The sequence below is a fragment of the Columba livia genome, chromosome 16, assembly GCF_036013475.1.
Source record: "Columba livia isolate bColLiv1 breed racing homer chromosome 16, bColLiv1.pat.W.v2, whole genome shotgun sequence".
In the NCBI taxonomy this organism is placed as follows: Eukaryota; Metazoa; Chordata; class Aves; order Columbiformes; family Columbidae; genus Columba; species Columba livia.
The window spans coordinates 480246-497867 of NC_088617.1; the positions used below are offsets into that span (position 1 = coordinate 480246).

Sequence of the window (17622 nt, forward strand, 5' to 3'; positions counted from 1 at the left end):
TTTAAATTCTCTTCTTTCCCTCATATCCTTGGAAAGTTTCTCTTTTCACTCTTTAAGTAATATTCCTTTTTTCTCCCTGTTTTATTGAGTACAGTTACCATCTTGTCCCATCTTACAAGGCTGATCTATACCAGTCATTTGGTTCCAGTTCAACGTTTGACTATTGGCATCCTCGTACACACATTCATAGTCACTGATATTTGTGATTTTTTCTTCTCTGCCAAACAGTCTTGACAACTCCAAACCGCACAAGCATCATCCCTCGTTCACTGTGAAGGTTACACACCGATCTCCTCACGCAGCACATGTTCCACACTGCAGAGTACCTGGACACGGCAGGCAGCAGTGCGGAGGTCAGGTTTCCTTCACTGCATTTTAAACCGTCTGCGGTGGTGCCTTTTTTAGTCCTTGGAAGATTGATGATGCCATTATTTGTAGTACTCAGCAATAAATCTCTGAGTTTCGGCTAAAGTGAGCACTTTTCCCTACTTCATGTCTTCCATTACACTGTTATTCATCATGTTTAATCATTCATTTACCTCTGACTGCTGCTGCGCTTGGGGAGGATTGGCACACTATTGATTTTTGACTTTTCCCCTTTAGCAGCTGGGTAAAGGGCTTTGCGGCCGCTTCATCAAAAGTGAGCAGGACAGGGGGGCGGCAGAGCCTGGGAAACAGCAGCTAACAACGCGCTGGTGCGGCGAAATGAAACGAGCAGTCAAAGAAAGCAAATTATTATCAACTGAAAATCAAAGTGGATACCACCAGGAACCACAGAGCACAGTGCTCCTCTGCCCAGCAAAACACCATCCTGGGAAAGAGGAGACCAAGATTAAGCAGGAAGGTTTACAACTTCAAATTCCCACAAAAAAGAAAACTGCTAAGCCACGTTCTGTTATAGAAGCGTTAGATAATGTAATTTGGCTTAAGTATATTCTCGGTTGCTCATAACCCGTTTTCTTCAGAGCCACTTCAGCCCCCAGCAGCAAGCGCCCAACAGGAACAACACGGGTAGGATTCCGAGAGCCGACTTATTTCCTGCTTCCCAGAAAACGGAGATTTTTTTAAGAAAGTCAAAAGAACTCCACGCCTACCTTAAAACAATTGTAGATAAACCCTCAACTTCTGCTACGATATCTAGCAAATTATGCAAAACCCAACAGAGGTAAGTACAGATATCTCCATAATGAACAGCATGGTAATGCTGGTTTCATGTTCTATAAAAGAGGTAAAAAATGCACAAGATAGCCACCATTATAAAATTGTTCAGCTTCTTGTATAATACACTTACGTGTATGTTCTCTTTTCAGAAAGGAGGAACCGAAACCCAGAGGACTGTGGACGTACCAATCAAAGAGCTGAAGTTCCTGTTCCTCTTCCCTGGGATCCTCAGCATCTTTCCTTTTTTTGGTGGCCCTTGATCTCATCATCCTGTCCTTACTTATGTCACCCCAATTCCACTAAGCTCAGCATATCATACTGTGACTTAAATATTTCAGAAGTTGAATAGTTGCGTTAATAATTAAGGAACTTTTTGTTAAAATGTCTTTGTTTGGAAGCACAGCTCAGAACTAATTTTCTACCAGCACCAGCCTCCTTCTCTTGGTTTGGGTTATTAATGGACTGAATGTCAGAAGTGCTGAGCGCTCCAGTGAAAGGTCATTGGAACTGTAAATGCTGAGCACTTCTGAAAGTTAGGCCAGTGTCTTTCAGATTCTCTCTGTTGCCATCTGAAAAAGAGAGGGCACTACTATTTAACAGGTGAATTCTTGGCCCTGCATGGCCTATACAAGATACTACCTTGAAGCTAAACATTGCAACAATAGAGACAGAGGGGAGCAGGTCAGACCACACGCCAGTGACCACTATCGGCAGCTGGCGATTAAAGTACTATTTTGGCAAAGGTCTCTGCAAACTTTCCAGCATAACTTATCTTGCCGTGTGAACTGGGAACACACCAGGTGTATCATCCACAGCATGACTTCAGTCTGGCTCAAAGAACCCGTGAGAAGTAGCTCTGCTCTGAAAGATGGTGCTGTTGCAGGGGAATGCCTGTTCCCAGGCTTGGTTAATTGAACGGAGATCACAGATGAACTATTTATGAAAGTGAAGTTGATCTTTTAAAACGTGATAAATGACACAAGCTCAAGAAAGGAAAATCAATAACGATGAATCTTTAAACACAGCACACAAGCCTGCATACGTGCAAACAGCGTGGGGCACCTGGCCTGGCCAGCTTTCCTGTGTCTGGCAGAAGAGACTCTCCAGCAGAGTGGGACCTTTGGAAGCAACTGCAAATGGAGTATTTCAACACTGCACCATATACACAAATTACTGGCCAATTTTCAAAGCCTTGCCCAATTACACCTGCAAGTTCTCTGCTCTGCCAGCTTCTCACAATCTGCTGCATTACCACGTATCTTGATAACACAGGAACAGGAAATTACACTGTCAGTAATCCTTGAACACAAACAAGATTTACAAGCTCCCATACCCATCCAAACACCCAGACAACACCTGGATTTTCCCAAATTGGCTCACCACTGCCCACCAAAGGGAAGGTGGTAAACTCACATACAGGAACAGCAATATGCTTCTTTAAGCAAACAAAACTGCAGACTTGTGGTCTGTTGCTTGCTGCCCTATGGCAAATAACCTGTTGTGACCACTTGTGACACGGCTGTCCTGTATCGTCTCTCTGCGCAGGGCCGAACACACGCGGTGCTCCCGGGGCCTCTGGAGGTGCTGTGCTGACACCCTCCAGAGCCATCCAACTTGATTCTGTGTCACCCTGCTGCTTACCGCCTTCACCTCTTCCATGCAACACCAAACACGGTTTGGACACAAGAGCAAAACCGATTTGTCTGCATGACTTAAAACCAATATTCACCATTCTGGTTCAATTCTACTGATTGCCCCGGTTATAGCTCCCAGCAATGGGCTCCCCACACAGCCTCAAAGTCTGAAAAGAGCAGCAGCAAAATTAATGGAAACCAGGAATAGAATAATGGAAGCTTGTTAGTTACTCAGACCTCAAAGACCTTGAATTCCACAGTTCCTGGTTGGCATCGTGCACTGAATCACAGAAACACGCAGAGAGAACAGCGCCGGTGATGCAGCACGCTGCACCCCTCCGCACCCGCGCCGACGGCTGAGCACGCCGTTTCACACCGGGGCAGCCTTTCGAGGATGTAACACACAAGTACCTAAAGCAAAAATAATAAGTATTGAACATAACAAAGCAGACACATTTCATTGTGATATAGTGCTAAATCATTATATTTGGAAGAAGGGAACTCTCCTACTACTCTGAACACAGAGAGAGCCGCAGAGATAGCAGGAAAAGGCCGTTTTACAGGTGAGGTTTTAACCACAGCTCCAAGACTAAGTAGCCAGAGTCACGGCATATCTGGTTCTCAGTGCCCACAGGAATATTAACCAGTCAAGAACATTTATTTAAGCGAACAGGTACATGTCTAATACAGCCACTAACGGAGCGACTGCTGTGCGGGCGGCTGCTCTTCGAGAAGACGCAGCGCAGGTTTGTGCTGCTTTTCCCGTGGCTATGCACACACCCCCCTTGAGTTCGGTCGCACGCTGGTGCAGACTGGCGTGCGGTTTGGAAAAAGGAAACAGAAAGCTCATTTTGGCAAGGGCGGAGTTCCTAAAGGCGCAGTACTGAACTCGGACACGACTGGGCTCTGCCTCGACAGAGGCCGTCCGACGCGGCGGCTGCGCAGCACGCCTAGTCACATTCGGCGTTTGAACTCTGGGGTACGCAGCGAGATGAATTCATCTGCATTTTTAGCAAGCAGAATAGCAAAGCACCAGTAAGTTTTGAAAAGCTAAAACTTCGCTGGGATCCCTTAGATGAGAAAAAACCTGAGATGCTTGCTTTAGAGTTTAAACTCTGCCCTGTAGACATACACTGTTCTATTAGTTGTCAAAACAAACGTTGCTGTCCTAACACCTTCAGTATTTAAAGTTTATTTTGCTGTGCAAATCAATTATTAAAACCTCTCTGTCATGAAAGACACCTCCTTTTCACCATTCATTTCTCATTTATAGCAATATAAATGAACAATTTTATAAAACAAGCAGTATTTCCAATATGGCAAATTAGCTGAGAGAGGTAAATCACTGAAAGTCACTGACAAGAAGGCTTATGAATAATTAAGTAGCTGATATACAGCTGCATTACCATGAGCCTCTTATTCAGATCCCAGCATGGCACAGGCAGGACTTTGTTTCTGCAGTATAAAGAGACTCTTAATTAAACCTTCATTCTTCAGGGTACCAAGATTTACCCTTCTTTATATGAGCTCAGATTATGATATTTAATGCTGAAAAATGTTCATTTGCTGCATAAATTCTCCAGATTAGTGACAGGATTTCCTTAAAATTCTCTGTTGTTTCCAGCTTCTTTGAAATAAAATGCTATACAATCTTTAGGTAGAAATTAATTTCACTATTCGAGTCTTCAGAATAGTCATCTGAATGCTATCAGACTCAAAAAATTCCCATTTCTACACACGGTTAGTGCGCCGCAGCAATCTTAACCCGCGGTCATAAAATTCCACATCGTTCCCATGTCTCCATGACCTGAGCTCTGAACACAGTCACTGGTCTCCACACACGGGCTGTCACTGTCAGTGCTGGAGTATTGACATTGTATCTCTTTTAGGTTCTCTGCAGCCCTTTAATGACTGTGCCAATTAATAATGCATCATTTGCCCTCGTCTAGCTAATTTTAATTGCTGTAATTTATGTCCCTAGACAATACTGGCACTACAGAGGGAATCTATAGCGCCGCGGCTGAGTTAGACGATCACACTCTCAAGGTCCCTAGCAGATAAACAACACCATTTCAAGTTCATAGACATCATCTACAATTGACATCAATTACCGTTCAAGGAAACAAGTCATGACATTACGATAACAAACGGCTCACTTTTACGTCTGGAACAGAGCGGACGTCACCAGCAGGGCTCTGACAACTAACTACAGCTTCACAGACCGTGCTGTATGGAGACCCTCAGACGCTTTGAAAGGGAAAAAACAGCCTAAAATTAGCAAAGATAGAGGTTCTGCACTTCCTCAACAGGGCGAGGCTTACACCGCTACACAGACATTCTCAGAAATCCGCTAATAACTCCTCTGAGGTAGCATTAGACTATTGTTCTAGTTCTCTAATTTCTGAAGGATTGAGCGGAGCCTCCACATTACTGCCAGAAGCCTGAATTGCAGCAAAGCTAAATCCTACCTGCTCCAAATCCCTGAGATCAGAACAGCTATGCAGAAGTCTGCAGCCACTAAAACTGGCTGCTGCTGGCGCTGTAAAGAATTTTACTTTAATTAGAGCACTTTTGCAGTGTTTCTCATTATCCACAGACTCAAGCAGAATCAGGCTCAAAGGCTGTGCAATTATCTCCATGGTCTACAACGTAACTCAAGCTGTGCAAAATAATCACTGTGAAAACTGAAAGTTTTGAAAGGTGAAGTTTGCTCATCTTTATTCCATTCCACACAGCGGAGAACTTCTCGTTTGGGTGGCTCTGTGGGTGTTTTTTCTGTGTACAGCACAGAAAGCATTGCTGCGTATTTATGAGTTAAAAAATATTAACCAAAGAAAAAACATGAGCACAAACGCAACCACCAGCACACTCCACAACTGTTGATACTGAACATTAGCTAAGAGATTTGTTCTTTATAAAATGACATAAGACACTCTGCAACAGAGTTATAAGCATGCATTGCTAACACCACACATTCAGTTAAACCAAAATTATAGAATCTTGGAACCAACCTTAAATCCAAATTAATCAATAATTTAAGCAGTTTCTCAGTCATGCTCCAAACAGAAGCACAACACAAAATTTTCAATGCCAAAAGTCCTCCGTACAAGAGGTAAAAACATATAAAGGCAGCAATGGAGGAATAAAAACCAACCTCATAATCAAGAAAGTCCAAATTCCTTTATATTAATGATTGGCAGATTTATGCTACTATGAAGCGAGATATTTCAGAACAAACAAAACCACACCAGCTCTTTGGGTTCATGGGAGAGAAGGCACAGAAAAGCACAGAGCCGTGCCGCTGGTCACTTAACGGGACAGCTCGCGCTGCTCCCTTGTGAGGGCTCCCCATCGCAGACACGAGAAAACGAGTGGCCCGATGTGCGGGCTGGAAACGGCACATCCCCAGGACGGCCACCGCCACCCACCGGTTCCCTCCTCTGCCTGCCCACGTGCGTTACCCTGCACCATCTTCTGCCTCAGCACCACGGGAAAGCGGCAGGCCCGTGCTTAAAACTGTCATTGCAAAGAGCGTGACCAAGAGAGAGCAAAGAGCAGAACGATGAAACGCAGCCAACTGAATTCTAGAGCATTCAGAAAGCAAGAGAAGGGAATGGCAGACAGAAAAGAGATCTCTCCAAATGCAAGAGAGAGGGAATACGAACAGCTTGTCTAAACAGAAACGGAGGTAATTAGCAAAAAAGCAGCACAGATGTTTGATTCCCCGCTTCAATAAAAGGTAAATGAACTGATCTTTAAATAAGATATGCTTTGAAGATTCCAGCCTGGGCCCGAGCTCACCTATAGTACTAATCTCACTATTATGTCATCTGAATTTCTTGTGAAGACCAGCATTCAGCACCAATGCACTGCAGCATCTTACCCACAATGGTCATTCCTGTAACGTCCTTCCATGAGCTGGAGGTCTAACAGCAAGACCGGGGGAGGTACACTGGCAGAAACATCCGTGTAAATGGTGAAGATGCCAGGGAGGAGACAGACCGACCGTATTTCCATCACGCTGTGCTGGTGTGCTACCAGACTCCCACAGCATCGGTTTCAAATCCGGAGCACAACTCAAACTGATAATTGTCTCAAAGCACATGAAAAAGATGCAGTATTCCATGTAGAATGCCAGGCACAGGACAGACTCTCTTCAGTGTAATGCAAATGTGAAATGATTCAAAAAACTGTATCTTAACAGATTATCTTAGTGACTTCGAACACTGGAACCACCAACCTGATAGTTTCACAGAGCCCAGAGTGTGTTTATTGCTGCTTGACTGAGAAGCCACAGTACCAATGAACTACATTCAGAATTTTAAACCCCTCCTGTCCACACCAGACCATCAATTGTCAGAAGTCAATACATCTATTAAGCTTAATACAACTACACTGATTTACAATAATGCTTTCTTTTGTCAAGTTTTCTCAGAAAACGAGCACTTTCTGTAAAGATCAACCACCAGAAAAATACCTGACAACTTTTCAACCACCAGGAAAATACCTGCTTTCCATTATTTGAAAAAAGAGATTTCCTGGAAACTGAACATAAAATTACTTTTTGCATACAAAAAGGAAACTTTGAGCTCTGTTCCCCAAGCAAAACTACTTATCAGTAAATAAACTTTGAACATGCCTACAAATCTCCTCATGGAATACATGAGTGAATTTTAAGTGCCACAGAGACTAGGCAATTAACGTAGTACAAGAGGATTTTATACTCACAAGGTCAGCAATTGGTCTTCTATAGGGGAATACTGAGGCGAGCAATCAAGCTTCCAGTACCAGCAGCTGTAAAACATGACCATGAACAAATTAGCGAGTCACCAGTGTACACAATTTTGCTTCTATTTGCACATATAACTAGAACAGTCCACTCATTAAAATCAGACTTTAGGAACACAAGGCAAATCATGTAATTTGAAGTTTCCTCCAAAGAGACAGTGCAAGGGCATCACCATGTTCCCACTTCAAGGCACTGATTTAGTCAGAACATGGCAAAATGTACCACTGAGCTACTACCAGCGCTGTGTACCCCACCTGTGGGAAGGACTGCCACGCCACCATTAACTAGCACCAAGTGAATGCTGGTATGACCAGTTTCTTTGGATGTAGCATCACACAAGGATAACATCACTGCTGAAGAAACCACACCACTTCACAAAACTAGCCACAAGCAGTCTTATTTCCTTGTTGTAGAATTAGTTTTACAAAACTCTGCTTGTTCCTTTGGCCCCTCAGACATTCTTTTCTCCTTCAAAACACTTGGTTTTGCTGTCACACTTTCCACATGCAGCTGTCCTTCCAGCATTAAACAAGAACCTATATGCTACTCTGCTCACCTCCAAGTTCCTCTGTCACCAAGGCTGAATGGGCGTTATATTTAGCAATGATGGTACTTGCGGGTTCCAAAATGAATTCAAATATTTTTTAACTTGCTATTACCGCTACAAGCTGAGAAACAAAGACTTCGCCAGGACGTCTGCGGTCAGCGATGGGCACGTGCAGGCCTGCAGGCTGCGACTGACACAGCCCAACAGCACCGCAGCCGCACGTCAAGTCTGCTCCTAGCACATGCTGTATTTCCAGTGACTCTTCCCTATCAGGATAACCTCCAGATCTGGTACGTATGTAGACTTTTCAAGCTCTGTTATAAGCAAAACCACAGGCAGCCATTTCTGATGCTACTAGTTGTAGAGTTGTGTGCATGAGCCCGAGGAGAGCAGAACCGCAGCACAGGGCAGCCCCGCAGCCCCGCAGCGCCTGCGCCAGCAGAGCAGACAGGTCTGTACACACAGCCGCTGCATTTGAGCGCACTCTCAGCCAGCCCCACCTGCACACGCGCTGAAGATTCAAGCCTGCTGACAGGGAAGTGGAGCTACGAACAGCACAAGAGAAACCCCTGGATCATTAAAAACCTGTTCAAATAAGCAATTGGGATTCATATTATTCACCTGCTGTGGCTTAGCTTTGAAGTCTAAATCAGGTCATAAGAAAAGGTTACCCATGTGAGGAGAGAGATTTGAAATTTATAAGACTTTATAAAGTTACCATCCAGTCAATATTATTAATTTGCATAGCAGAAGCAACAGCTTAATGTCAGACAAAGCATGTTGCTTGAAGGGGGAAAAGGCTTAAAAATTGGCACCATGTTAAAAATCAATGCTTTACAAAAATAGTTTATTATTATACAAATCCCAGATATTAAGGTGTCTTGAAACTTGCGTCAAACTTGGGACTTTTAACCAAAAGTTACCTAATATAATTTTTAAAACAACGTTAAGTATGTATTAATCTCTTAATCATAGTCACTGTAGTGTCTATTAGAGCCGACAAGAAACGCGAGCGTTGTTTCTCCTGAGAACGGGGTGCAACTACAGTTCCTTAACTACTTCCTTCTAGAAAGCGATCCCTTGCAGGCGAGTATATCATGCATTTGTCAGGGAGCGTCAACACCCCTTCCAGAGAGAACTGAAAGCTTTTGCCGTGAAAATGGCCATCTTTTCCAATATATACTGCATTATCTTGTAGAAGGCTATAAGCTCTCCTTTAAGCTCCCGGCAGTGCAACTCTTCTAATATCTTACAAAAAATATGGGACCCAAGTCATAGTAACCTCTTCACACTTGAGGCTGTTTATGGATCCTATTTCATGGCTCATTCAAAAGGAAGATTAGAAGGACTTTTTCCATTTCATATATTAAATGGTTTAATTCGCAAGGGATTTGTGTCAACCTAAGTATCCAAAAATAGCATGCTTCCTGTATAGAAGGTATTTTTTCACCCCAATTAAGCCACGCTGCCCCTCTACATGGCGCCTGCACTGCCGGCACTGCTCCGTGTTCCACAGCACAAACCCTGAACCCGGGGAACTGCTCAGCCTGGATCTTTAAACCTAACTCCTGCTTTCTAATAAAATGAGAAACCACAATTAACTCACTATGTCATTAATAATAATGTGTCCACAGAAAGAAGAAAAATCTCAGAAAAATTTACAAAGAACTTGGATATTAAAACAACGTAAAGAATTCACAGTTGTGTTCTTTTAGTAAGGACTGAAACTAATGTCTGCGATGACTTCTGCAGAATGCTACACCAAATATTTCTGGTTCAGGGTGAAAAAGATCATATTTACATTAAGTTCTGTTGAGCTTTGCTGCAACATGTCTTGTCCTAGTGACACGCAGCAGAGGAGCCTAAATAACTAAGGCCTCTGACATGCACTTTGTCTCCCAAAACCAGCTCCTGCTGCAGTGTCTGTCCTCAGCACCACCTTGTGACTCTGGGCTCTCTCACCTCACAGGCTGAGCCAGCAGAACTGAAGCCTATAAATAATGTGCTAAGTAACTTTCAAAGGAAGATGTAAACAGTTTACAGCCAAATTCTAGTTTTTATACTACTTGTACTCTTGGTTGTACTATGTGTACTTACAGCTTTTTATGAGTAATATGGTAAACTGTACCCAGCTATTGTCTTGCACTATTAAGACATATAATACACTGATTAGCCCATAAATTCTATTTACAATTTTTGTCCAGCAGTGATGTATTTCATTCTTTACGCAGCTGTTACTATAGTAAATCATCACAGAAGGCAAACACACAATACTACATTAGATTCGGATAATCTGCTGCTGAATTGTCCCAAGAGAAAAGCAAAGGAGAAGCCTGTGCTCGCTGAGACTCACCGTTCCTCGGCAGCAACACCTGACAGCCTCCGCGCCAACACGTGCACGTCACCCTCCTGTAGTGCTGGTTCTAACAGAAGATGACAGCTTAGTAGTTCTGTCAGCTAGTGTGGGGGCTTTTGCCCCCCTCTCAACAGCAAAAGATGTCTTAGGAGGAGCTAAGTGCCACGTCTGCTTGGTTGGTACAATGTGCTACGTCTGACCGGGTTGCGCTACGGCATCCCGAATCGAGCAGAGCCAATTCCTCCAGCTGCAAACCCCTCACAGCCGAGGACCGGGTGCTCCTAATTACAGAGGCCAGGGAAAGGGAGGATTGAACTGGGACTCCTGGAAAGTGGCTGAGAACTTGGAACTGTGGCTGAAGTCAGCTTGGAGCTGGAATCCACATTAAAACTAACGGCAACCTCCACACAGGACTGGGCTTTTTTGTGTGTGTCATCGCAACACTGAAGAAAGCTACTTACATCCATTGTATGTTGGCTATTTCAAGAAATTTAGTTTAGCCATACTACTAAAAAATTGTTTCCAGCGCAACAAACGCTACTCACATCCAACGACAGCTGACACCACCGTCCCTTCAGTGCCGCGTCTGGGGACAGCAGCGTGCCAGGCCCACGATGAACTCATTCCTCCCCCTCTGCCTGCACACTACTCCCCTTCTCTTGAGCTGACAAAGTGGGATCTTTTCTGCACATGGTTACAGTCTCTCCCAACTGCTGACGACTCAACGAGAGGCCGACTAAATAAATCACTCAAAACGAAAGAGCTGCTCAAGCCATAACGACCTGAACCAGCTGGTGAATTCTGACATGCCCGCAGCCTCCCTCAAAGCAGTGAAATATCCTGTACGTATAAATAAACAGCGGCTCTCCAAAGCAGCGGGGCTATCGGAACACGGGGTTAAGAACGAAGCGCAGGAGCTGGGAATCAGCAGGGATAATTCATTTTTCTTGAAGGACTGCAAGACTGCCATTCATTTCCTTGCAGTGCACAGAATGTACTAGAGGAGCCACCTCAATTAAAACTGATGTTCAAATGCCAACTGTGCTTGCCTTTTAATCACATGCTTTGCATATTGATTTTGATATAAATGTGTATTATGAAGTATGATATTTTTATTGTGAAAAATCCTTTAAGAAAAAAGGATCATTTGGGGAAAAAACTTCAGTGTCCACATTACTCTGTGGACATTAACAGGTGCCTCCATATTTTCCACAAGTTGTAACAACAATTGGTTTTTCTACAACTTAAGCAGACATTTGGCTTCCAAAATATCAGACCAGTTAGAGGTATTTTTCTATAGGACACTATCTGCTGTTCCTTGTTAATTTGTTATTGCGAAGTTTCAATTTAAACTAGAATGCGATTATATTGTTAAGATCCAACGCAGAGCTCCCAAAAGCTTGATGCTGCCTTCTTACCATAGCTATTTAGTCTATGGCCTAGATGATATAACATTTGAAGCAAATGAGACAGTGAATGGTGTTATCAATCGCATTTCTATAAGCACTTTGGGGAGCACCTGGAACGCAATGTTCTTCACAATAAGCTGGTAGTGAAAGGCAGCTACTTCCAAAGCTAATGGTGGTAGCAAAACACTGTGATAGAGAACACGCAAAACAGAATGACAGAAGAATATTCTGGCTTCAGAGATCCTGATACCAGGCAGAACAGATCATTTGTAGTTCTTCGTTTTCATTGGTACCATCAAAAAATAGCTGGTTTATTTAAACAAGAACACAGGTATAATCTACGCCTACACATCAGAACCAATAGGGATAATCTATAAAATACAATGCACACACTTCCCCCCTACCTTCATCCCAGTCACCACACTCATTCGATACGAATAACTGAACAGAAAAGACATTACTCTGGTCTTTAATATCTTATCCTTACTGACAATTTTCAGGTCTGACCCCTTTTTTAGCCACCAGGATGAAATATGTTCGATGGCTTAATTAGCGAAGTACAAAACAGAGTTCCACCAAGAAGAGGCTCTCACTGAACCCAGCACACGCTCAGGCAATTCTGGTGCAGGAGAACAGGGCTATCGAGGAAACGGCACTCAAAGTTCAAGCAAGGACGAAGCGGATGAAATAATCTGCAGGCTCCGGGTGACCCTGTTCCATCCGTCACCATTGACTCAGACAGCCTAAACCACCTTCGGCATCTTCCTTCTGGTTACAGATGACAGGATGACTCAGTCTGATCCTCTCAACAGTAAATAGCTACCAGCCAGGGACAACAAACCAAAGAGCTCCCAGGACCCGTTTTGCATCCTATATTGCACCTAGTTCTCCCTTTTCATGCTGGGCAGTAACTTCCAGAATGCAGCTCTGTGCTAGCTAGCGCTCTGTACTAGGTTACGCTGTCTCTGCTGGATGAGCGTCACACTAATCTAAAATCCCAGCTGTAAGAGCGCGGGTCTCCCCACAGCCGCACTGCCGCCTCGCTCTCCGGCCCGTGCTGCGGTGCGCAGGTTACGCTCACCGCGGGCTCCAGACCTGCCACAGGGACAACTCTCCCACACCAGACACTGGTTTCCTCCCTCCCCGCTCGGGGTCTTGCCGTGCCAGCCCTCCCAGCTGTGTGCGTCTGGGGCGGCTGCTCTGTCCTGCCACTGGGAACCGCCTGTTCCAGCAAAACGATGCAGAAGGCTCATATGACAGATACTGATTTTGATGTATAATATTATTATGTAAAAGTTTTCACAAACTGCTTTATCCATTTTATTCTTTTTCTGCTGCATATAAAAAGATGTTGCAAAATCAAGTTTTATTTTCCAAATATAGTTAAAGTAACTTATTAACAGATGCTTTAAGAGTTATTCCTGCCCACAAACACCACAGTAAATAGAATTTGCACTGTTAGAATGATGTTTTGGGTCTCACTCTCCCAATATTCTCTAAATTGTCAAGGATGCTACAAATATAAAATAAAACATCTAACAGCCTACAATATTTACTACGATGGCATTATATACTATTTCCTTATCAAAAAGCAATAACTCCTAAAAACATTTTAAAGCTCAAGGAAGCTGTTATTAAAATAAGATTTATATGGTATAAACTCTTCATGATTCCATCCCTAGAGTGTGAAATTAGTGATTGAGGCAAGAAAGATTTCACAGGAACTTAATCTGAATGCAGTGCTACTGCAAAGGATTTGCAGTTCTGGTCTCTTTGCCAAATCCTATGTATTTGCAAGCTGCTATAGTTATTCATGCAAAGCGACAGATAATCAACAGCGTCTAAAGCTTTTTTACATTTATATTGAACGCGAAGCTCTTTTCTCTCTATCAGCGTGTATCTAATAGCTTGGGCCTGGCAAGGTCCTATCTGAAGCAAGCACTGGGAAAGCTCCTAATGCCGCAAGTCTGAAACGTTTCTGATTCCATGTTTTAAGAAAATTCTGGAAATCTCTTTGAGTTCTATTTGCAGCCAACATGAGGAAAAGATGCAGCAGAAAGAAGGTAGAGTTAAAAACCTGAAATTCGGTGTGCAAGTGAATGATCAGCATTTGCTTTTTAATTGTCTATAGGCTTTGTGCACTCATTTAATAACATTTCACATTAAATTCAAAATAATTAATTCCAAATTTTCATAACACACCTATCAGCACATTGAAAGATACGGATCCCTTGGACAAATGACCACAGGTAGAGCCACACCAGGACCCACAAGGCTGCTCCCCACAGCGAGCGCCAGCACACACACACTCAGCTGTGGCTCAGCCAAGCACGCCGGCTCAGCCGCTACAGAGCTAAAAGCGAAGGCTTCCCAGACCTCGCACCTATCATACACCACAGCGTCTCCTTTCCTGCGCTGTTCGAGATTCACCGGCTGCATGTGAAACACAGCATCTGAGAACAAGAGCAGCCCCAGCGCTGCGCAGCAGCGGGGACCAGCGCCCGGCCCGCCCGGCACAGCAGAGCCCAGCACAGCACAGCCCGGCCCAGCCCACCCAGCACACACCAAATCATTTCAATCCAGACTCCCGGAGACCGCACACAAAGATCCAAAGAGGCTTGCTTGTGCTACAAGCATCAACAACAACAGGTATATCTGCCCAAACGCTGACTTTTCCTGAATGGTAAGCAACACATCTTCAGAGAGAAAGGGTCTAAAGAGCTAAGAGCGAGCACATTTGCTCTTCATATTGAAGCACCCTGGTGCCACTCTACTGAAGTCACTTGGCTCCAAATTTACACCAGGGCAATAACAGAATATGGCATAAAAGAGAGATTAAATTTGGTATTAAACTCGTGGAATTAACCGCTACCCCTCCCCCCCAACTTCCAAACCAATCATATTTTTCCATAGATCTTCCTTCCCACTTGCACAGTTTTACTCTGACAGTCAGGACAGGCTGCGAGTCAGCTGGATGGGGAAAAAAGTTCAAGTTATTCTATATTTATATTCAAGGGCTGAAACCATGAAAACAAATTCAACAAGATATGACAGAGTCATGCTTTATTCTGTCTGTAAAGATTCTGAGTAAGGTATTGCTTTTGCATCACTTCTCTCATCAATTTCTTATTAAACTTAAGAGAAGACAATAAAGAGATACCATTGAGCTTCGGACATGAAATAGCTGAAAAGTATGCTCCCTCTCTTACAAAAGCTTGTGATTTGGTTCCTCTCAGCCACTAACCAAGAAAAGCAATTCCCTTATAAATTTATGAATAAGGGAATTACACTGTGTGTAATTCCAATCTTCTCAGTCACAGTTGCTTTTTCCTCTAGCAGCAGGAATACTCAGAGGTGAAACAGGGAAAGGACCCATGGAGACCACCAACAAGTCTGAAATCCTGTTAAACCGCTAACAATACCAAAACTAACAGAGCCTGACAGAATAAGCTCGTAAACAGAAAAGACGGGGACTAAGCTGTGGGGCACTGCAGCTCCCTTTGTACATAGAACTCCCGGGGCTCTCGGATGACCGACAGAGTTTTCATTTTCAAAATGCTCCAGTCAGTAAACGAGGAGAGATTTAATATTCATTTCGTTTAGACTTAATTTTCATAAAAAGCAAAGCGACTCAGAGGTTATGTTCTCCTTGTTTCTCCACCACACGCACCCTCCAAAAACACCACCACAAACCAAACCAAGCCAACACCACACACAACAGAAAAAACCCACCAACACAGAAGAAGAGAGGACACTTTTCATCATTTACGTTCAGGCACAAAGCCACATTGTAACAACAAACTGCAACTTCAGTGCTCTTTCTACAGTCACACAATTCTCCCCACCTTCCCAAAGAGGAGAGGGTTCCAACACCCAGCAGTATGCGATGCGGTGCATCCTTTGTGGACCGGGCTCTTTGAAGAGAGGAAGAAATTGGTTTAACCACCAGGTAGAATACATGCGAACTCCTGTTCAGATGGCTGTGGTTTCACAGCAAGTGATAAAGCTCGTACAGTCTTGTCTCGGGAAGGATTTTTTCATGTTTAATTTGGTTTTCCAGGTAACAGGGAAATGAGCACAGATAAACCGAGAATGCCCGTTTCCCCAGCTGGTGGAAGGAGCTGGTCTCCAGCAAAACTGCAGAATGCACCCAAGGCACAGACAGACGCTGCTTATTGTGTGTGGTGCTTTAGCCACCTGGCTGAACAGAGCAAGTCCCCAAGAATCTGTTCACAGAAAATTCTTCTCTCCCTCCCAGTGGTGCACATTTTTAACATATGATCATCATACAGTGATTCTTAGGTCCTGAAAAGCCCCTAAAGAAAGCTGACAAGTGTCTGAAGAAGCGTTCTATAGCTCCCAAAGGAAATGTATAGCAAATGTTCGGGGAACAGGCAGAGCAGAAAGAGTTGGCTCCGGAACAGCCTTTTCTCAAGGCCTCGACCTGTAAGCACAAGTGTTCCACATGTCAGAAAAGGTCCAGGTTGTTTTGGACTACACATTACTCAAAACACCCTTCACGCAGACATTATGGACTGTTAATACAAATGGGTGTGGATAATCAGTCCACCTTGCTCTGCTGGTTGTTGTATCAGTTTAACTTCATTTCCTGAAGAAGAATGTATATTTCATAGACAAGCCCACCCAGTCGCCAGAGAATCCTATTTGCATCAGAGAAAGTGGTATTCAGATCCGCACTTAGACAAGATCTTCATTATTATTATTTTACGGTTATATTCAGATTTATTTGCATAACGCAACCATGCAATAATAAAACCACATCAGTTGCAGACTTGCTGCCAATGTCTGTACTGGTTCCAGTTTCATCTGCAGCATGCAGAAGAGGAAGCCTCTGGGAAGCTGCCAACAATAACGTCCCCTGCACGTTAAGCAAATAGTTTGTTTCCTCCACAGGAGACAGATCAATACTGGAGAAACAAAAACAAAACCAAGGAAAGCTAAAAGCTTAGTCATGTAAATCAGGGTGGAGGAAAATGAAAGAAACCCCTCATTGGCATTCTACAACTTCTGCAGACCCCCACGGCCCATTAGCTAATTTCTATTAAAACACACAGCTCCAGAATAATAAATGCCAGTGGTGCATTTCTAAAGGTTTGTGGCAACTGAAGTAAACATGTCCCTGTTCCCAGGACACCAAGAGACAGAAAATTAACCAGAGGTTAACTGGGTCATTAGCTGGAGCACAATATAGGTCACTGCAGATTTAATTTAGTTTGTATTCAGCTAAAGAATCAAATACAGCAACCAGTTCTCACAGCAGGAAAACAAGTAACTTATCAGCATGTTAACGTATCTTGGATACCAAGGCACCAAGTCTGTCATCATGATTCATACTACTTCTAACTAATTTCACATTATTTTCATGAAACAAAATACAGTGTATAAACACACATGCATACGATTTAAATGGTTCCGAATGCAAATAGGCAAACACACACAAATCCAGAATATTTAACACTATATACAGTCTACACGGGCTCCTTTGTTTTACACTGCAAAATATTCAAGGAAGTAATTGATACCCAAGTCTAAAAAATGTTATATGGTTTAACAAAAAGCCTGAAATAGTGGGTTTTAATGAGAGTTTGATCAGGACTTAAATACCACATACAGAAGTATTTGCCTCAATACAGACTTTTACGAACAAAATACCTCAAGAGCTGCAACAGGAAGAGTCAAATAGACCAAGCATTGCGAGAATTGAC

The 17622-nt window shown here is 43.4% G+C and overlaps 1 protein-coding gene across 6 annotated transcripts in view; it reads right to left on the reverse strand.

The window, feature by feature from the left end:
• Positions 1–17622, reverse strand: part of SULF2 (sulfatase 2) — a 96857-nt gene that overhangs the window by 67249 nt on the left and 11986 nt on the right. For 4 of the 6 annotated variants that reach the window (XM_065031731.1, XM_065031733.1, XM_065031732.1 and 1 more), the window contains exon 2: positions 7524–7589. The gene's annotated coding sequence lies outside the window, so the exon portion shown is untranslated. Of the gene's footprint in view, positions 1–3032; positions 3207–7523; positions 7590–17622 lie in introns of all 6 variants that reach the window. The other 2 variants (XM_065031728.1, XM_065031729.1) reach the window with 1 other exon arrangement.